Source organism: Mobula birostris, chromosome 8, assembly GCF_030028105.1.
Source record: "Mobula birostris isolate sMobBir1 chromosome 8, sMobBir1.hap1, whole genome shotgun sequence".
In the NCBI taxonomy this organism is placed as follows: domain Eukaryota; kingdom Metazoa; phylum Chordata; class Chondrichthyes; order Myliobatiformes; family Myliobatidae; genus Mobula; species Mobula birostris.
Genome location: NC_092377.1, coordinates 114,833,462 through 114,853,399, shown reverse-complemented (window position 1 = coordinate 114,853,399; position 19,938 = coordinate 114,833,462).

Genomic DNA, 19,938 nt, shown 5'->3' with positions numbered 1-19,938 from the left:
GTTGCTAAGCAAGTCAAATTCATACAGGCCCATTGGAGACCTTGTCTGTGCCAACTATTGAATATGCATCATTTATCAACACTTGCTCTGTAGACTTCAGTCAAGTGCTCACCCTCATCATTAAAAGTATGAACACTTGTACCCACTACCCACTCAGGCAGTGCATTCCAGATTGGAACCATCCTCTGGATGGAAATTCTTGGGTCCCCTTGTGTTTCCATGGCCTTGTGCTTGTCCATCTTGCTACAGACAAGTTTTGGTGATGCTTTCAGAGTAGCCCATAGGACCAACTATATTGTAACTTGCAGAAGATGCCCATTGCAGCTACTCTGCTGGTGAGGGTTTGATTGTTCAAAGTCATAGATGGGGTAGCAATGAAATAGTCTGCTTTGTTCTTGACAAAGTCTTATAGCTGTACTAATCTAGGTGTTTCCAAACTAGAAACTATGGATGAACCAGGAGATCCACCCCCTGCAAGTCCAGGACTGCGGCGTTCAAATTGAGTAACAGTGACCTATAAGAATGCCACCTTTGTAAATCTACCAGGGATGCCAAGAGACAGACTACACAATGAAGTCAGGCTGCATTACCAACAACAGTGTATCCCTAATGTGCACTCTGCCTGTTTTGAACAGAAGAGGATACGTTACCATCCACCCCAACAACCTTCAACACACCCATAACCATAGGTACTGTTGCAGATGTCAACTCAGTTTTGCAGAAAGTGAACCCACGGAAAATATCTGGCCTCGGTGGAATCCCCAGCCATATTCTTAGATCCTGTGCAGATCAGATGGCTGGGGTGTTTGCAGTTAGTTTTTAACCTCTCCCTACTCCAGTCTAAGGTTCTCACTTGTTCTAAGGCAACCATTTTAAGCCTAGTATTTGAAAAACTAGATAATGTGCCTTAATGGCTGTGACATCTGCCACCAAGGACTGCTTTGAGAGGCTGGTCATGGCATGTATTAACTCCAGCCTCCCAGACAACTTTGATCACTGCCATTCATGCAATGTCAAAAGGGGTTGATGGCAGACAGCATCTCCCTGGCCCTCGATGGTAAAGACGCACATGATTTTCAGAGACTATTGACTATAACCCTGCCTAAAGTGTGTTGATTTCAAGTAAACTCATCTCCAAACTCCTTTTGATGTAATGAAATTATCTGTATGGTTGGCATGTAAAGTAAACTTTTCCCTGTACCTCAGTGGCAATGAAAAAACACCAATTTTAATTTAGACAGAAAGACCATTCCATGTTATCACTAACTTGTGCTATTGTAAATGGTGGCAAGGAGTTAAATGGTGAATTATAGACTCCAACGTTCTTGCTACCACAATTTGTCCTCCCTCACTCACTACATATCGTAGCTATGGTCCTTCATTTTACCCCATTATAAACATGAGATTCTGCAGATGCTGAAAATTCAGAGCATCATGCACAAAATGCTGGAAGAACTCAGCATGTATGGAGAAGAATAAACGGTTGAAGTTTCAGACAAAGACCATTGATTTGGACTAGAAAGGAAGGGTGAAGAAGCCACAATAAGGTAGCAAGAGGGGTTGGAGTACAAGCAAGCATGTGATAAGTAGAAAAAGGCCTGAAGAAGGAGGAATCTAATAGAGGAAAAGTGGACCAAGGGAGAAAGGGAAGGAGAAGGGGTCAGCAGAGGGAGGGAGGTAACGGGAGCCAGAATGGGGAATGGAAAAAGAAAGGAGAGTGGGGCAAAATTTCTCAGAAGTTAGAAAAATGAACGCTCCTGCGGTCAGGTTCATGGCTACCCAGATGGAATATGAGGTGTTGCTCCTCCCACCTGGGAATGGCAAAAGTAGAAATAAAATGGATAGCAACTGCCATTTGTGGTGGACGAAGCAAAGGAGCTTGATGTAGTGGTTTCCCAAGACTTCTCCAGTTCAAGGAAAACAAACCTATCATTCTCACTTCACCTCAAGAAGGCAGAATCCATCACCTTCTCACCTGCCCACTTCTCATTACTACCATTAGAGAGGAGATACAGGAGCTTCAAAGTTTTAAGAGCAGTTTCTTTCCCTCTGCCATCAGATTTCTCAATGGTCCATGAACATGACCTCACTGTTCCCCTTTTGCATTGTTTTGAAACTTAGAGTAATTTTGTGTTGCTCTGCGACAAAACAACACATTTCACTACCAATGTCAGTGATGATAAAGATTCTAAACTGAAATGATCCATCCAAGGCAACCTGCAAGAAAAGGTTTGTGAACCCTTTGCAATTACCTGGTGTTCTGCATTAATTACTCTTAAAAAGTGATCTAAGTCACAATAATAGACAAACACAATCTGCCTAAACTAATAACATACAAACAATTGTACTTCTCATGTCTTTATTGGACACATTGTTTAATTATTCACAGTCCAGACTGAACAAAATATATGAACCCTTGTATTTAATAACTGGTAGAACCTCCTTTAGCAGCAATAACTTCCACCAAGTGTTTCCTGTAGCTACTAATCAGACTTGCACAACAGCGAGGTGGAACCTTAGACCATTCTTCAATACAAAACTGTTTCAGTCCATCAGTATTTGTGAGATACCTTACATGAACAGCCCTCTTCTGGTTATGCCACAGCATCTAATTGGGGTTAAGGTTTGGACTCAGACTTGGCCATTCCAGAAAACGAACTCTTTTTAAACCAATCTATTGTTGATTTACTCTTGTGTTTTGGACTTTTAGTCTTACTGCATCCATATAATAACCATATAACAATTACAGCATGGAAACAGGCCATCTCAGCCCTTCTAGTCCGTGCCGAACTCCTACTCTGACCTAGTCCCACCGACCTGTACTCAGCCCATAACCCGCCATTACTTTCCTGTCCATATAGCTATCCAATTTAACTTTAAATGACAACATTGAACCTGCCTCAACCACTTCTGGAAGGTTGTTCCACACAGCTACCACTCTGAGTAAAGATGTTACCCCTAAACTTTTGCTCTTTAACTGAACTCATGTCCTGTTGTTTGAATCTCCCCTACTCTCAATGTAAAAAGCCTATCCACGTCAACTCTATCTATCCCCCTCATTATTTCAAGTCCTCCCTTAACCTTCTACATTCCAAAGAATAAAGACCCAACTTGTTCAACCTTTCTCTGTAACTTAGGTGATGAAACCCAAGTAACATTCTAGTAAATCTTCTCTGTACTCTCTCTATTCTGTTGACATCTTTCCTATAATTCGGTGACCAGAACTGTACACAATACTCCAAATTTGGCCTTGCCAATGCCTTGTACAATTTCAACATTACATCCCAACTCCTATACTCAATGCTCTGATTTATAAAGGCTAGCATACCAAAAGTTTTCGCCACCCTATCCACATGAGATTCCACCTTCAGGGGACTATGCACCATTATTCCTAGATCCCTCTATTCTACTGCATTCTTCAATGCCCTACCATTTACCATGTATGTCCTATTTTGATCAGTCCTACCAAAATGTAGCACCTCACATTTTTCAGCATTAAACTCCATCTGCCATCTTTCAGCCCACTCTTCTAACTAGCCTAAATCTCTGCAAGCTTTGAAAACCTACTTCATTATCCACAACTCCACCCATCTTAGTATCATCTGCATACTTACTAATCCAATTTACCACCCCATCATCCAGATCATTAATGTATATGACAAACAACATTGGACCCTGAGGCACAACACTAGTCACCGGCCTCCAACCTGACACACAGTTATCCACCACTACTCTCTGGCATCTCCCATCCAGCTACTGTTGAATCCATTTTACTACTTCGATATTAATACCTAACGATTGAACATTCCTAACTAACCTTCCGTATGGAACCTTGTTAAAGGCCTTACTGAAGTCCATATAGACAATATCCACTGCTTTACCCTCGTCAAATTTCCTAGTAACCTCTACAAAAAATTCAATAAGATTTGTCAAACATGACCTTCCATGCACAATCCATGTTGACTGTTCCTAATCAGACCCTGTCTATCCAGATAATTATATATACCATCTCTAAGAATAATTTCCATCAATTTACCCACCACTGATGTCAAACTCAAAGACCAATAATTGCAAACACAAGGAAATCTGCAGATGCTGGCATTTCAAGCAACACACATAAAAGTTGCTGGTGAACGCAGCAGGCCAGGCAGCATCTCTAGGAAGAGGTATGGTCGACGTTTCAGGCCGAGACCCTTCATCAGGACTAACTGAAAGAAGAGCTAGTAAGAGAGACTTACACAATTCAATATCCTTCTCCTTAGTGCATACCGAAGAAAAGAAATTGTTCAGAATCTCCCCCATCTCTTTTGGCTCCACACGTAGCTGTCCACTCTGATTCTCTAAGGGACCAATTTTATTCCTCACTATCCTTTTGCTGTTAATGTAACTGTAGAAACTCTTCGGATTTATTTTCACCCTACTTGCCAAAGCAACCTCATATCTTCTTTCAGCTTTTCTAATTTCTTTCTCAAGATTCTTTTTACATTCTTTATATTCCTCAAGGACCTCATTTACTCCATGCTGCCTATTGTAGATATTATAGATACCTCTCTTCTTCTGAACCATGCTTCCAATATCCCTTGAAAACCATGGCTCTCTCAAACTTTTAACCTTTCCTTTCAACCTAACAGGAACATAAAGATTCTGTACCCTCAAAATTTCACCTTTAAATGACCTCCATTTCTTTATTACATCCTTCCCATAAAACAAATTGTCCCAATCCACTCCTCCTAAATCCTTTTGCATCTCAAAATTAGCCTTTCTCCAATCAAAAATCTCAACCCTGGGTCCAGACCTATACTTCTCCATAATTATATTGAAGCTAATGGCATTGTGATCACTGGACCTGAAGTGCTCCCCAACGCAAACCTCCGTCACCTGACCTATCTCATACCCTACCAGGAGATCCAACACTGCCCCTTCTCTAGTTGGTACCTCTATGTATTGCTCCAAAAAACTACCCTGCACATATTTTACAAGCTCCACACCATCCTGCCCTTTTACAGTATGGGCTTCCCAGTCTATGTGTGGAAAATTAAAATCTCCCACAATCACAACCTTGTGCTTACTACAAATATCTGCTATCTTCTTACAAATTTGCTCCTCCAATTCTCGCTCCCCATTTGGTGGTCTATAATACACCCCTATAGGTGTTACTACACCTTTCCCATTCCTCAATTCCATCCAAATAGCTTCCCTAGACGAGCCCACTAATCTATCCTGCCAGAGCACCACTGTAATATTTTCTCCGACAAGCAATGCAACACCTCCCCCTCTTGTCCTTCTGATTCTATCACACCTGAAGCAATTAAATCCAGGAATATTTAGTTGCTAGTCACACTCCTCCCATAACCATGTTTCACTAATAGCTACCACATCATACTTCCAGGTATCAATCCATGCTTTAAGCTCATCCACCTTTCTTATAATGCCCCTAGAATTAAACTAAATGCATTTAAGAAATTTTCCACCTCTTACTCTCTGTTTATCACTAACGGTGCAAACAACTTTACTATTTTCTTCCTTCTCCCCCACATTTGTTTCTACACTCTGGTTCCCCTCCCTCCTTGTATCTAGTTTAAATCCACTGGAACCTCTCCAGCAAACCTACCTGCAAGAATAGTTGTCCCCGTCCAATTCAGATGTAAACCGTCCCGCCAGAACAGGTTCCACCTTCCCTGGAAAGCTGCCTAATTATCTCTAACTCTGAAGCCCTCCCTCCTGCACCATGTCTTCAGTCACGTGTTGATCTGCGCTATCTTACTATTTCTAAACCCGCCTGCATGTGGCACTGGTAGCAATCCTGAGATTGCTATCCTGGAGGTCTTGTCCTTTAACTTGGCACCTAACTCCCTAAACTCACCTTTCAGGACCTCCTCTCTCTTCCTACCCACGTCATTGGACCACGACATCCAGCTGCTCATCCTCCCTCTTGAGAATACTGAGAACTCGATCCGAGATATTGCGGAACTTGGCACCAGGGAGGCAACAGACCCTCCAGGATTCTCGACCTCTTCCACAGAACCACTTACCTGTCCCCCTAATTATCGAATCCCCTATCACTACTGCTCTCCTCAATCCAAATACTATTAAACTTCAGGTGGCAGACCGCTACCCTGACATTTTCATGCAAAATGTCTCGATACAATTTTGAATTCATTGTTCCTTCATTAATTGCAAGCTGCCCAGGCTGTGAGGCAGCAAAGCAGTCCCAAACCATGAAGCTCCTTCCACCATGCTTCACAGTTGGGATGAGGTGTTGGAGTAGGCTGTCCTTTTTACCTCCAAGCATAGTGGTATGCATTTCTGTCATAAAGTTCAACTTTTGTCTTGCCTGTCCACAGAACATTGTCCCAGAAGTGTTATGGAACATCAAGTTGGTCTTCTGCAAATTTGAGACATGCAGCAATGTTTTTTTTTGGCGAGCAGTGGACATCATTCTTGTTTAGTGTTTTTCTTATAGTGGACATATGAACAGAGACTTCAGCAAGTTCTAGAACCTTCTGCAGGTCTTTTGCTGTTACCCTTGGGTTCTTTTTCACCTCCTTCAGCACTTCACATTGTGCTCTTAGTGTGATCTTTGCAGGATGCCCACCCCTAGGGAGAGTAGCAACAATAGAACCATAGAAACCATAGAAACTACAGCACAGAAACAGGCCCTTTGGTCCTTCTTGGCTGTGCCGAACCATTTTCTGCCTAGTCCCACTGACCTGCACACGGACCATATCCCTCCATACACCTCCCATCCATGTATCTGTCCAATTTATTCTTAAATGTTAAAAAAGAACCCGCATTTACCACGTCTTCTGGCAGCTCATTCCATACTCCCACCACTCTCTGTGTGAAGAAGCCCCCCCAATGTTCCCTTTAAACATTTCCCCCCTCACCCTAAACCCATGTCCTCTGGTTTTTTTCTCCCCTTGCCTCAGTGGAAAAAGCCTGCTTGCATTCACTCTATCTATACCCATCATAATTTTATATACCTCTATCAAATCTCCCCTCATTCTTCTACGCTCCAGGGAATAAAGTCCTAACCTATTCAACCTTTCTCTGTAACTGAGTTTCTCAAGTCCCGGCAACATCCTTGTAAACCTTCTCTGCACTCTTTCAACCTTATTTATATCCTTCCTGTAATTTGGTGACCAAAACTGAACACAATACTCCAGATTCAGCCTCACCAATGCCTTATACAGCCTCATCATAACATTCCAGCTCTTATACTCAATACTTCGATTAATAAAGGCCAATGTACCAAAAGCTCTCTTTACGACCCTATCTACCTGTGACGACACTTTTAGGGAATTTTGTATCTGTATTCCCAGATCCCTCTGTTCCACTGCACTCCTCAGTGCCTTACCATTAACCCTGTATGTTCTATGTTAGTTTGTCCTTCCAACATGCAATACCTCACACTTGTCAGTATTAAACTCCATCTGCCATTTTTCAGGCCATTTTTCCAGCTGGTCCAAGTCCCTCTGCAGGCTCTGAAAACCTTCCTCACTGTCTACTACACCTCCAATCTTTGTATCATCAGCAAACTTGCTGATCCAATTTACCACATTATCATCCAGTTCATTGATATAGATGACAAATAACAATGGACCCAGCACTGACCCCTGTAGCACACCACTAGTCACAGGCCTCCACTCAGAGAAGCAATTCTCTACCACCACTCTCTGGTTTCTTCCATCCATGTCTAATCCAATTTACCACCTCTCCATGTATACCTAGCGACTGGATTTTCCTAACTAACCTCCCATGCAGGACCTTGTCAAAGGCCTTACTGAAGTCCAAATATCCACCGCCTTCCCTTCATTCACTTTCCTGGTAACCTCCTCAAAAAACTCCAACAGATTGGTCAAACATGACCTACCACGCAGAAAGCCATGTTGACTCACCCAAATAAGCCCCTGTCTATCCAAATGCTTGTAGATTCTGTCTCTTAGTACTCCCTCCAATAACTTACCTACTACTGACGTTAAACTCACCGGCCTATAATTTCCCGGATTATTTTTCGATCCTTTTTTAAACAACAGAACAACATGAGCCACTCCCCAATCCTCCGGCACCTCACCCGTAGACAGCGACATTTTAAATATTTCTGCCAGGGCCCCTGCAATTTCAACACTAGTCTCCTTCAAGGTCCGAGGGAACACTCTGTCAGGTCCTGGGGATTTATCCACTTTAATTTTCCTCAAGACAGCAAGCACCTCCTCCTTTTCAATCTGTACAGTTTCCATGGTCTCACTACTTGATTACCTCAATTCCATAGATTTCATGCCAGCTTCCTTAGTAAATACAGACGCAAAAAACCTATTTAAGATCTCCCCCATTTCCTTTGGTTCCGCACATAGCCGACCACTCTGATCTTCAAGAGGACCAATTTTATCCCTTACAATCCTTTTGCTCTTAATATACCTGTAAAAGCTCTTTGGATTATCCTTCACTTTGACTGCCAAGACAACCTCATGTCTTCTTTTAGCCCTCCTGATTTCTTTCTTAAGTATTTTCTTGCACTTCTTATACTCCTCAAGCACCTGATTTACCCCCTGTTTCCTATACATTTCATACAACTCCCTCCTCTTCTTTATCAGAGTTGCAATATCACTTGAGAACCAAGGTTCCTTATTCCTATTCAATTTGCCTTTCATCCTGACAGGAACATACAAACTCTGCACTCTCAAAATTTCCCCTTTGAAGGCTTCCCACCTACCAATCACATCTTTGCCAGAGAACAACCTGTCCCAATCCACGCTTTTTAGATCCTTTCTCATTTCTTCAAATTTGGCCTTCTTCCAGTTCAGAACCTCAACCCTAGGACCAGATCTATCCTTGTCCATGATCAAATTGAAACTAATGATGTTATGATCACTGGAACCAAAGTGCTCCCCTACACAGACTTCTGTCACTCACCCTAATTCATTTCCTAACAGGAGATCCAATATTGCATCCCCTCTAGTTGGTCCCTCTATATATTGATTTAGAAAACTTTCCTGAACACATTTTACAAACTCTAAACCATCTAGACCCCTAACAATATGTGAGTCCCAATCAATGTATGGAACATTAAAATCCCCTACCACCACAACTTTATGTTTCCTGCAGTTGCCTGCTACCTCTCTGCAGATTTGCTCTTCCAAGTCTCGTTGACTATTGGGTGGTCTGTAATACAATCCCACTAATGTGGCCATACCTTTCCTGTTTCTCAGCTCCACCCATAAAGACTCAGTAGACAAGCCCTCTAATCTGTCCTGCCTGAGCACTGCTGTAATATTTTCCCTAACAAGCAATGCTACTCCCCCACCTTTCATTCCTCTGCCTCGATCACATCTGAAACATCGGAACCCTGGAATATTAAGCTGCCAGTCCTGCCCCTCCTGTAGCCAAGTTTCACTAATTGCTACAACATCATAATTCCACGTGTCAATCCACGCCCTCAAATCATCCGCCTTTCCCGCAATACTCCTAGCATTGAAATATATACACCTCAGGAGATTTTTACCACCACTCACAACCTTTCTATCAGCGGATTTGCTTAAACTTTCAACATCATTTATTTTCACCCCAGCCACACTGTCAGCTCTGGCGCTCTGGTTCCCATCCTCCTGCAAATCTAGTTTAAAGCCTCCCCAATAGCACTAACAAACCTCCCTGAAAGGATATTGGTCCCCCTGTAGTTCAACTGTAACCCGTCTCTCATGTACAGGTCCCACCTGCCCCAGAAGAGGTCCCAATGATCCTGAAATCTGAAACCCTGCCCCCTACACCAGTTCCTCAGCCACTTGTTCCTCCTCCAGAGCATCCTATTCCTACCGTCACTGGCACCTAGCACAGGTAGCAATCCTGAGATTACCACCCTTGAGGTCCTGAGTTTCCTCTATTTATAGACAATTTCTCTTACTGTGGACTGATGAACATACAAGTCTTTAGAAATGATTTTGCAGCCTTTTCCAGCTTCATACATCTACAATACTTCTATGGTCCTCTGAAGTTGTTTTGATCAATGCATGGTGCACATAAACAGATCTCTCTTGAGAAGAGCAGGCTCTCAGTAACCTGACTTTGTCTTTTTTATAGGACAGGGCACCCCTACAACCCACACCTGCAATCAGATTGTGTATGTCGATTATTTTGACTTAGATGATCAGAGCATATTTTAGGAGTAATTAATGCAGAAAACCAAGTAATTGCTAAGGGTTCACAAACGTTTTCTTGCAAAAGGCTGTGCTTAAACAAGGATTTAGGATACCAAAATTTTCTTAAGATAAATAAAATGTAAAAGAGAGGTGATAGGGGATATCGCACTGCTGGAAAACAATGCTGGAGAGGTAGTAATGGGGGACAATGAAATGGTGGACAAACTGAATAAGTATTTTGCATCAGTCTTCACGGTGGAAGAATCTAGCTGTGTGGTGGGTGTTCCAGTTGTCGGGTCATGAAGTGTGTGAAGTCACCATAACTAGAGAGAATGTTTTTGGGAAACTGAAAGATCTGAAGGCAGATGAGTCACCTGGATCAGATGGTGTACACTCCAGGGTTCTGAAGAGATCGTGGAGGCATTAGTAATGATCTTTCCAGAATCTAGTGATTCTGGAAGACAGGAAAATTGCAAATGTCACTCTACTCTCCAAAAAAGGAGAGAGGCAGAAAAAAGGCAGCTGAAGAGATGGTGGAGGCATTAGTAATGATCTTTCAAGAATCACTACATTCTGGAAGGCAAGAAAATTGCAAATGTCACTTCGCTCTTCACAAAGGGAGAGAGGCAGAAGAAAGGAAACTATAGACCTCATTGGTTGGGATGAGGTCTCAGGATACTTGGAGGCACATGACAAAATAGGCCATAGTCAGCATGGTTTCCTCAAGGGAAAATCTTGCTTTACAACCCTGCTGGAATTCTTTGAAGAAACAACAAGCAGGATAGTTAAAGGAGAATTGGTTGATGTTGTGTACTTGGATTTTCAGAAGGCCGTTGAGAAGATGCACATGCTTAATACGCTACGAACCCATGGTATTAGGGGAAAGATTTTAGCATGGATAAAATGGTGGCTGTTTGGCAGGAGGCAAAGAGTGGAAATAAAGAGATCCCTTTTTTGGCTGGCTTCCAATGACTGCTGGCATTCCATAGTGGTCTGTGTTAGAACCAATTCTTTTTACATTATAAGTTAATGGCTTGGATGATGGAATTGATGGCTTTGTTGCAAAGTTTGCAGACAATATGAAGATAAGTGGAGGGGCATGTAGTTTTGAGGAAGTAGAGGCGCTACAGAAAGACTTTGACAGATGAGGAGAATGGGCAAAGAAATGGCAGATGGAATACAGTAAGCTACCACCCACACTGGACCCCCTGCTATTTGCCTACCAACAGAACCAGTCTACCGATAACACCATAGCCACAGCACTACACTCCATCCTCACTCACCTGGAGAAGAGGGATGGATATGTTAGAATGTTGATCCTGGACTATAGTTCAGCACTTAACACCATAATTCCCTCCAAACTTGACAGGAAGCTCAGAGACCTCGGCCTGCACCCCACTTTGTGCAGCTGGATCCTAGACTTCCTATCGGATGCCAACAGGTGGTAAGGATGGGCTCCCTCACCTCTGCACCTCTGACCTTCAATACAGGTGCCCCCCCCCAGGGTTGTGTCCTGAGTCCCCTTCTCTACTCCCTTTACACCCAGACTGTACTACCACACTCAGCTCCAATCTGCTGATCAAATTCGCAGATGACATGACTTTGATCGGCCTTATTTCTAGCGGTGATGCGACAGCCTACAGAGGAGAGGTTGACACCCTGACTCACTTGTGCCAAGATAACAACCTCTCCCTCAATGTCCAAAAAAACAAAGCAGCTCATTGTGAATTACATGAGGAACTGAGACAGGCTCGGCTGATCAACATCAATGGGTCTGCAGTTGAGAGGGTGAGTAGTTTCAAGTTCCTCGGTATACACATCACCAATGATCTCACCTGGACTGTACACATCAGTTTTGTGGCAAAAAAAAACACAACAGTGCCTCTTTAACTTCAGGTGACTGAAGAAGTTCGGCATGTCCAAATCCTCAAGATCTTCTCCAGGGGCATCACTGAGAGCATCCTGGCAGGCTGTATCACGATTGCTGGGCACTGCAGAATGGTACGAACAGTCCCGTGCATCTGTCAATGTGAACTTTTCTCCATTAAGGACATTTATAGCAGCAGGAGCAGAAAGAAAACCTGGAAGATCATCGGGGACACGAGTCACCCCAACCATAACGCGTCATAACCCAAAGATTTTTACTCCCTCACATTGTGGGATGGATGTAAGATTTAATTAAATAAATTCTAAATTCTAATAAATTCATTTCAAGAGGACTAGAATATTAAAACAAGTATGTAATGCTGAGGCTTTATAAAGCACTGGTGAGGCCTCATTTGGAGTATTATGAGGTGTATTATGTCCTTTAGAAAGGATATTCTGAAACTGGAGAGGGTTCAGAATAGTCTCAGAACAGAGATGAGGAGGAATTTCTTCAGCAGAGTGGTGAATCTAACATTCTTTGCCATAGGCAGCTGGAGGCCATCAAGTCTTTATGTATCTTTAAGGCAGAGGTTGATAGATTCTTGATTGGTCAGGGCATGAAGGATACGGGAAGAAGGCAGGAGATTGGGGCTGGGAAGAAAATTGGATGAGCCATGATGGAATGGCAGAGCAGATTCAAAGGGCCAAATGGCTTAAATTCTGCTTCTGTAGTCATGCTCTTATGAAGTTGTACAATGATAAACTCTCATATTCATGCCTACTTGATTCCAAGTATTCTGAATATTGTATTCACCACCTTATCTACCACACCCATTTTACTCAACCAATACTTTGGCTGCTAAAACCCACTCTGGCTCCTTCCTCTTGCCCACACAAACTTGGCGTGGACCCCTGTTCTATATCAACAGTGGTGACTCCTCTTGATGTCATGTAGCTGCTCCTAGTTGTGTAGGTCCTAGTTGTATCATCCGGATGCCTAACTCATGTCTCACCAACTAGGCCATTTACTCCCAGTTGAAGGAAGATCAGCAAACCCCTGTGGTCAAAGGAAATGCTTCAAAGATAACATCAAAATCAACCTGAAGAAATTCAACATCACAGCTAAAAACTGGAAAGATATTTGCACTCAATAGATGACCTGGAGGAAATCTGTTCAACAGTGAGCTGCACAATCTCTATTGCACAGCAGAGGGCAAGTGGCAGCTATGAAAGGAGAGATTGAACAACCAAAAGACCCAACCACTGACCAAAGCCACCACTTGTAGCAGAATGTGTGGATCCTGGGTTGGTCTCTAAAGCCACTTGAGGTCCCACCAGCAGATGGTCCCTTAGGAGAACATTATACTTACTTGAATGACAGCTGAATGGTGCAAAGGGAAGGTAATTTTCCCACATCTGTGCCAGTGGCAAGAGTTTTCCATCTTTATATTTCACTTTTGAGCACTTTGTCTCTAATAGTGCAGGTAACAACACACAAGTACATCTTGATGTGATTGAGGACCTCTGCTTCTCACACCCTTCAAGCAGTAACTTCCAGATTCCCAACATGCTCTTGATGAAAACATTTCCAACTCTAATCTTTTTACCATTTTCTGGTTCTCTAACTACTATCACTTGTTTTATTTTCACTCCAGACTATAGTTGGCCAGAAAGAACTAGTTAATTCAGTGAATTCAAATGAATGAAACAGTGGAAGCAGATCAATTGCCTTTTTTCTTGCCACGTGGAAGGAGATGCAGGCTTCTTCCTTATGAAGAGACTCTGTGTTCTTCATTTTGTGAGATTAAGTTGCTTGGCTCAATCAGCATTTTAAAGTGGATATACTCCAGGTAATCTGTTGAACCAGGGATTATTTCCAAATAAATTATTTGTGAGGTGTTCTTTCGTTGGATACAACATACAGGTTTGTGACTGTTGAAATCTGTATTTGGCTTGCATGATTCAAGCTGGTTGCTGATTGAGAACAAAGAGCCATAAACTACAGATAGTCACTCGCTGAGAAGAGGGCAATAAGTGGATGCTGGCTTGGAGCAGAGCAGAAAGGTGTTACAGATCAGAAATGTGACCAATTGCCAATGACTCTGGAATGCAATATTTGAATTGGTAAGAAATGAGCATAAAAGCATGTTTGCACATACAAGACAGAAATGACTATAAGAGAGTCACCACGTGGATGCAAAGTGCTCCACAGACGTGGGGATTTGAAACAGGACAATGAGGAACATGTGGTCAGCAGCAGAAATTCCTTTTTAAATGGTATTCTCTGACTGTGGAAGGAGGGCAGAAAAACTTAATGGGGGTGAACACGGGCATTTGTTTGTGGAAGTTCACGTGTTCTGTTAGGACAATAAAGGTACTTGTTGGTAGTTACAGATTCTCTCTGTGCCTCCCTGATCATTATTACAAGGGGTGCTTGCTTATTACACTATTATCACTGCATCCTTCCTATTTATTTAGATATCTTAATTTGAATGCTTTTGGAACTGCATTCATCCAGGCATTGGAGAGTATTCCACCGTATTCCTGCCTCAATAGTTCATTCGACAGAAATCAAGCGAATGTTTTTTCCAAATTTTCCCACTTAGTTACAATTTTTTTTTAGTCCCGGCAACATCTTGGTGAATTTCTCATGCACTTTCTCCAAACCAATCATGCCTTGCGTACAGTGACCACATGGCACTCAAGTTCTGGCCTAGCTAGTATGATATACAATTCCAATAAAAATCTCCTTGCTTTCATGTGTTAGAAAATAGTAAATGGCACAGTACAGGCCCTTTGGCTCATGATGCCGTGCTGACCTTTCAGTCTACTTCAAGATCAATCTAATCCTTCCCTCCCACATAGCCCTCCATTTTACCTTCATGTGCCTATCTAAAAGCCTCTTGTGTCCCTAATATATCTGCCTCTACCACCAGCCCTGGCAGCACCTTCCATGTACTTATTACCTACACCCTATACTTTCCTCCAGTTACCTTAAAATTATGCCCCCTCATATTAGGCAGTTCCACCCGGGAAAAAAGTCTCTGACTGTCCACTCAATCTATGCCTCTTATTTTCTTGTACACCTCTATTAAGTCACCTCTCATCCTTCACTCCAAAGAGAAAAGCCCAAGCGTTCTCAACCTATCCTCATAAGACATGCTCTTTAATCCAGGCAGCATCCTGGTAAATCTCCTCTGCACCTTCTAAATCTTCCACATCCTTTCTACCTTTCTATAAGGCAACCAAATCTGAACTAGTTTCATACAGAAGCTAACACATCTTAACGACCCTATCAATTTGTGCAACTACTTTGCCCTTCATATCTTGGAATTCCACTTGATTTTACATATTATTAACTACTTACTGACCTATGCTGTTACTATTAAGGTCCTGGGCACATACACAATACTCCTCCTAAATACTTCATGCCTTGCCTTGAAACACTTCCACAAATGCATTAACTTGCATTTATTTCCCTGCATCATTTGCCATTTGTCATTTTTTTCTGTCAGATAATTCCTTTATGCAATTTAACTTTTCCTAACTTGCTGTGAACTAAATAATGCCAGCAAACCATATCATGCCCTCTGCACTTGCGTCTAAATTTTATCAAAGCAAAAGTAGAACAAGAGATGTGAATAATACTGATGCCTAGATTAAATTAAAACCAGTTGCACAAAAGGAGTGTCTGTACATTGTGGAGTAGAGATGTCAGGAAGTCTTTTAAAAAAGACAGGCTGCAAACAGGTGATATTGGGTGATAATTGTATAGAGGAGGGCAGGTTTCTGGGGAATAGGAAAGTAAGCGGCGAATTGAGGATTGTAGTGGCTTGAATTATGTGGTTTGAGTCTAGAATACAGAAAGATTACAGCTGATGTGTAAAGTGCATGTTTTTTTTAACAAGTTCCCAGCTGGGGTGTATGGATCCCTTGCTTAATAGTATTGGTCCAATAATAATAAATTTTCTTTTTCCCCCTTTTTTAAAATCCTACAATGGAATACTCAGTTTGTTAGCTAATGGTAGGGGATTTACTGCTCATAGTACTGTGAGATTATAGAGACACAAATGAGAAAGCGATGGTGGAGGAGTACTTTCTGGAAGAAAAGTATTTGTGTTTGAATGATGCTCAGTAGGTGGCAGTAATGCACCTTGCATTATCTGCCAACCATCATTTAACATTACTAGAAAAAGAAGAAATTAAAAACAGCTGAAAGGAAATAAATCTCCATCACACCAGAACACAATGAGATGAGCCTTTGATTCTGTGAATATCATTCCAAACAGGGAGAGGAGCTGTGGCCGATTAAAGCTAAGAACCACGTTCAGTAATATAAGTAAGCATGTAAAAGGTAAGGTCGTAGTAAGTTTTGTTGCAGTTGAAATGGCACTGATGAGGTCTGTGTTCAGCTTTAGTCTTTGAGAAATTGTTCTTTTTTGGTGTCATTGCAACTAATTGTTGGAATGAGAGCTGATACTGAGAAATGTTGATAGAATACCGTTTCCTCAGGATGGAGAGATTGAGCAGTTGGGATTTGGAACGAGGTTGGAATTCATTGTCCATGAGAAGGTGGTGGTGAGCCTCTTGGTGAAGATGGTCCTGCTGTTCTGTTGGGTAAGATGTTCCAGGCTTTTAGACCCAGTGATGGTGAAGGATAGCAATATATTTCCACTTCACAGGGAAATGTACGTGGTTCTTCCAGGTCCTTATCCATCAGAATTTATAGGTTTGAGATGTATTGCTGGAGAGGCTTGGGTAAAAAACTGCAAGGTATTCTGTAGATGATCACCATTGCTGAGGAGCTCTGACCAAGGGGCTGTTTTAACCTGGATGATGTTGTTGCTAATGAACTGCAGGAACACAACAAACCACGCCAGTCAATGAATTTCATACTAGAGAAGATCTGCTGATGCAGGTGGAACTCAACAGGCAGCTATGGAAAAGAGTACAGTCAACATTTTGGGCTGAGAACCTTCTGCAGGACTGCATTTCCTTTGTCTGTGCTATTTATTTATTTAGAGATTTATTTACCGCAAAATAGTAGGTCCTTCTGGTCCTTTGAGGTACAACCCCTGACAATCCTGATTTAATGCTGACCTAATCACTGGACAATTTACATTGTCCAACTCGCCTACCTGACACATCTTTGGACCAGAGGACCTGGAGAAAACCCACATGTTCCACAGAGAGAATACATAGCACAGATGAAAGAGATTCAAGCGGCTGTTATCTACTTGGGTTTTGAGAAGGTCTACGACAAGGTGCCACACAAGAGGCTGCTTAACAAGATAAGAGTCCATGGTATTATGGGATCCTTACAGAGGATGCTAGGATTGTTATTTCCTGCTTATCATGTCCTCAAAGTATTCCAACAAATTTGTTTGGCAAGATTATGTCTAAGAAATTCAAACTGATTTTGGCCTATTTTATTATGTGCCTCCAAGTTCCCTGAAACCTCATCCTAGATAATGGACTCCAACATCTTCCTAACCACTGAAGTCAGGCTAACACAATTTGTTTGGCCAGGCTTGTTTCTGTTTAGACACTGCATCTTTGTTCACACTCACTTTAATTGCTGACTGCAACTCAATTGTGCCTCTGTCTGATGTTTCAATTGATACAGCTCTTTTAACTGTAAGTTGTGCTTCAATTCTTGTAAGATCCCACAAACTACATGGTGCTGGTGACACACAACAACTACTTGCTGTAGCAATAAAAACAGCAAACAAAGCTACTAACTACTTTACTAATCAAGCTCTTTCTGGTGAATGACCAATACAATCAATACATGAGAAAGTCTGCCAATGCTGGAAATCCAAGCAACACACACAAAACGCTGGAGGAACTCAGCAGGCCAGGCAGCATCTGTGGAAAAGAGTAAACAGTCGATGTTTCGGGCCGAGACCCTTCATTGAGACTCAATCTACTTCCCTTTTGGAGCTGAGTTTTTTAGTGGTGTGTATTGAAGTCTTGAAGGTGTAGGACAGTTGCAGCATGGTGTGTACAGGCTGAATTGAGGTTGCGTGGCTCGTCTCCAGGAGCGGAGAACGAGCCATTGCTTGGCCATTGCAGGAGTGGACTTGGGAGTGACTCAAATCAGCGGGTACAGAACTGGGAGCAAGAAATGACCCGATTTATCACCGGGCCAAATTGTGATGATGTGGTCTGGGCTTCAGAGTGTATTGAAGCAAGGAACAACCCGAGGTTTGGACTATTTAAGTGCCAGGCCAGGTTGAAAAGGTCAGGGTGTTGGGGCTAGAGGTAAGGGTTCAGCACACCCCTCTGTGAGGTTTACTCTGAACTGAGACTGCGGCCTGCAACTAATGGGCTACTAGATCTGCTGCAATGATGACTGGCTTCATGGCTGTGGACTCACTTTGAATTTCAGTTGTTTGCTTGCTTTTGTTGCTTACACAATTTGTTTATTTCCCTGCACAATTCTGAAACATAAAAACGAATTGAAAGAAAAGCAAGGAAATCTGGAATGCGAATCTAGCTTTGTTTTACTTTAAACGAGACACAGGGATATGATAAGGTGGCGTGATGGCATTTGCCATGCCTGTAGTTTTACATATTACTCTTAACAAAGAATGCTTAATCAAGCAATATATTCACAATTTTAATCAAATATATACAAAATTACTCAAATGTTACTGAAATATGAATGCACAACAGTGACCACACCATATTTATGCAGATAATTGAAAGCTAATCAGATTTTTGGTTAAGTCTGGATTTGTGCTTTAGATTTAGCAATTCAGCACTGAATAGTCCCTTCTGACCCTTTGAGCCAGGCTGCCTGGCAACTGCACATCCCGGATCACGACACAATTTTACAAAGACCAATTACCCTACTTGGTACGACTGTGAACTGTGGGAGGCTACTGGAACATCCGGGAAAACCCACGCATGTCACAGGCAGGATGAACAGGAACTCCTTAAAGAACAGTGCTGGAATTCCACTCCAGAATTCCCCATGCTGTAATAGCACCATGCTAACCACAGCACTATCGTGACACCCAGTACCTATGCACAGTTTGTAGTGCAATAAACTCAAGTAGTTCACCATATCCCACATTTGGATGCTTATTTATTTGGAGATACAGTGTGGAGCACCACCCAGTAACCCACTGATTTACCTCTAGCCTAATCACAGGACAATTTACAGTGGCCAATTAACCTACTAACCAGTACGTCTTTGGACTTTGAGAAGAAACTGGAGCACCTGGAGGAAACCCACACACACGGGGAACTAAGGGCATATTTGCTTACAAAGGACGCTGGAACTCTGAACTCTGACTAAAGTCACCGCACTTCTCCACGCAGAGGGTGGCTAGACTGTGGAATGAGATACCAGCAAAAGTGCTAGCTGTGGGTATGATTTCAACATTTGAGTTAGAAATGCTAACATTATCACATTCCATTTAAAAGGTTACAGAAACCTTTAAAAATATTTTACAGAGAATGGGCTCAGTGTGGATATTCTGTGCCTTTTTTATTTGAACCATTTTCTGTCAACAAGTGGAGATCTAAGAGTTGGAATATCTTTTCCAGTTTTTGCTGTGAAACTGGTTGTTTTGTAACTCCAGAAACCAATCTAAAGAAAAACGTGGGATGGAAAATCTTGTCTACTTGGTTTTTCTTTTAGTGGGGCACTCACATATGACGCGGTGGTGTAATGACGTATGCCATTTACGTACTTCTATCACCTAACCCATAATGACAAAGAATACTTAAACAATATACCTACAGTATTACTGAAATCTTGAATACACTACATTGGTCACCGTAATTGCATCCTCTAGCAGCCTTCTTTCAGTTCTCTGCTGGTAATTGTTTGCAATGATGGGGTTGTTCTGAGAGCCAGCAGAGAGCTGATGGGCAAAATACTCTCCTGTGTCATAAGAAAATACATTTGGAAATGATTAATTAC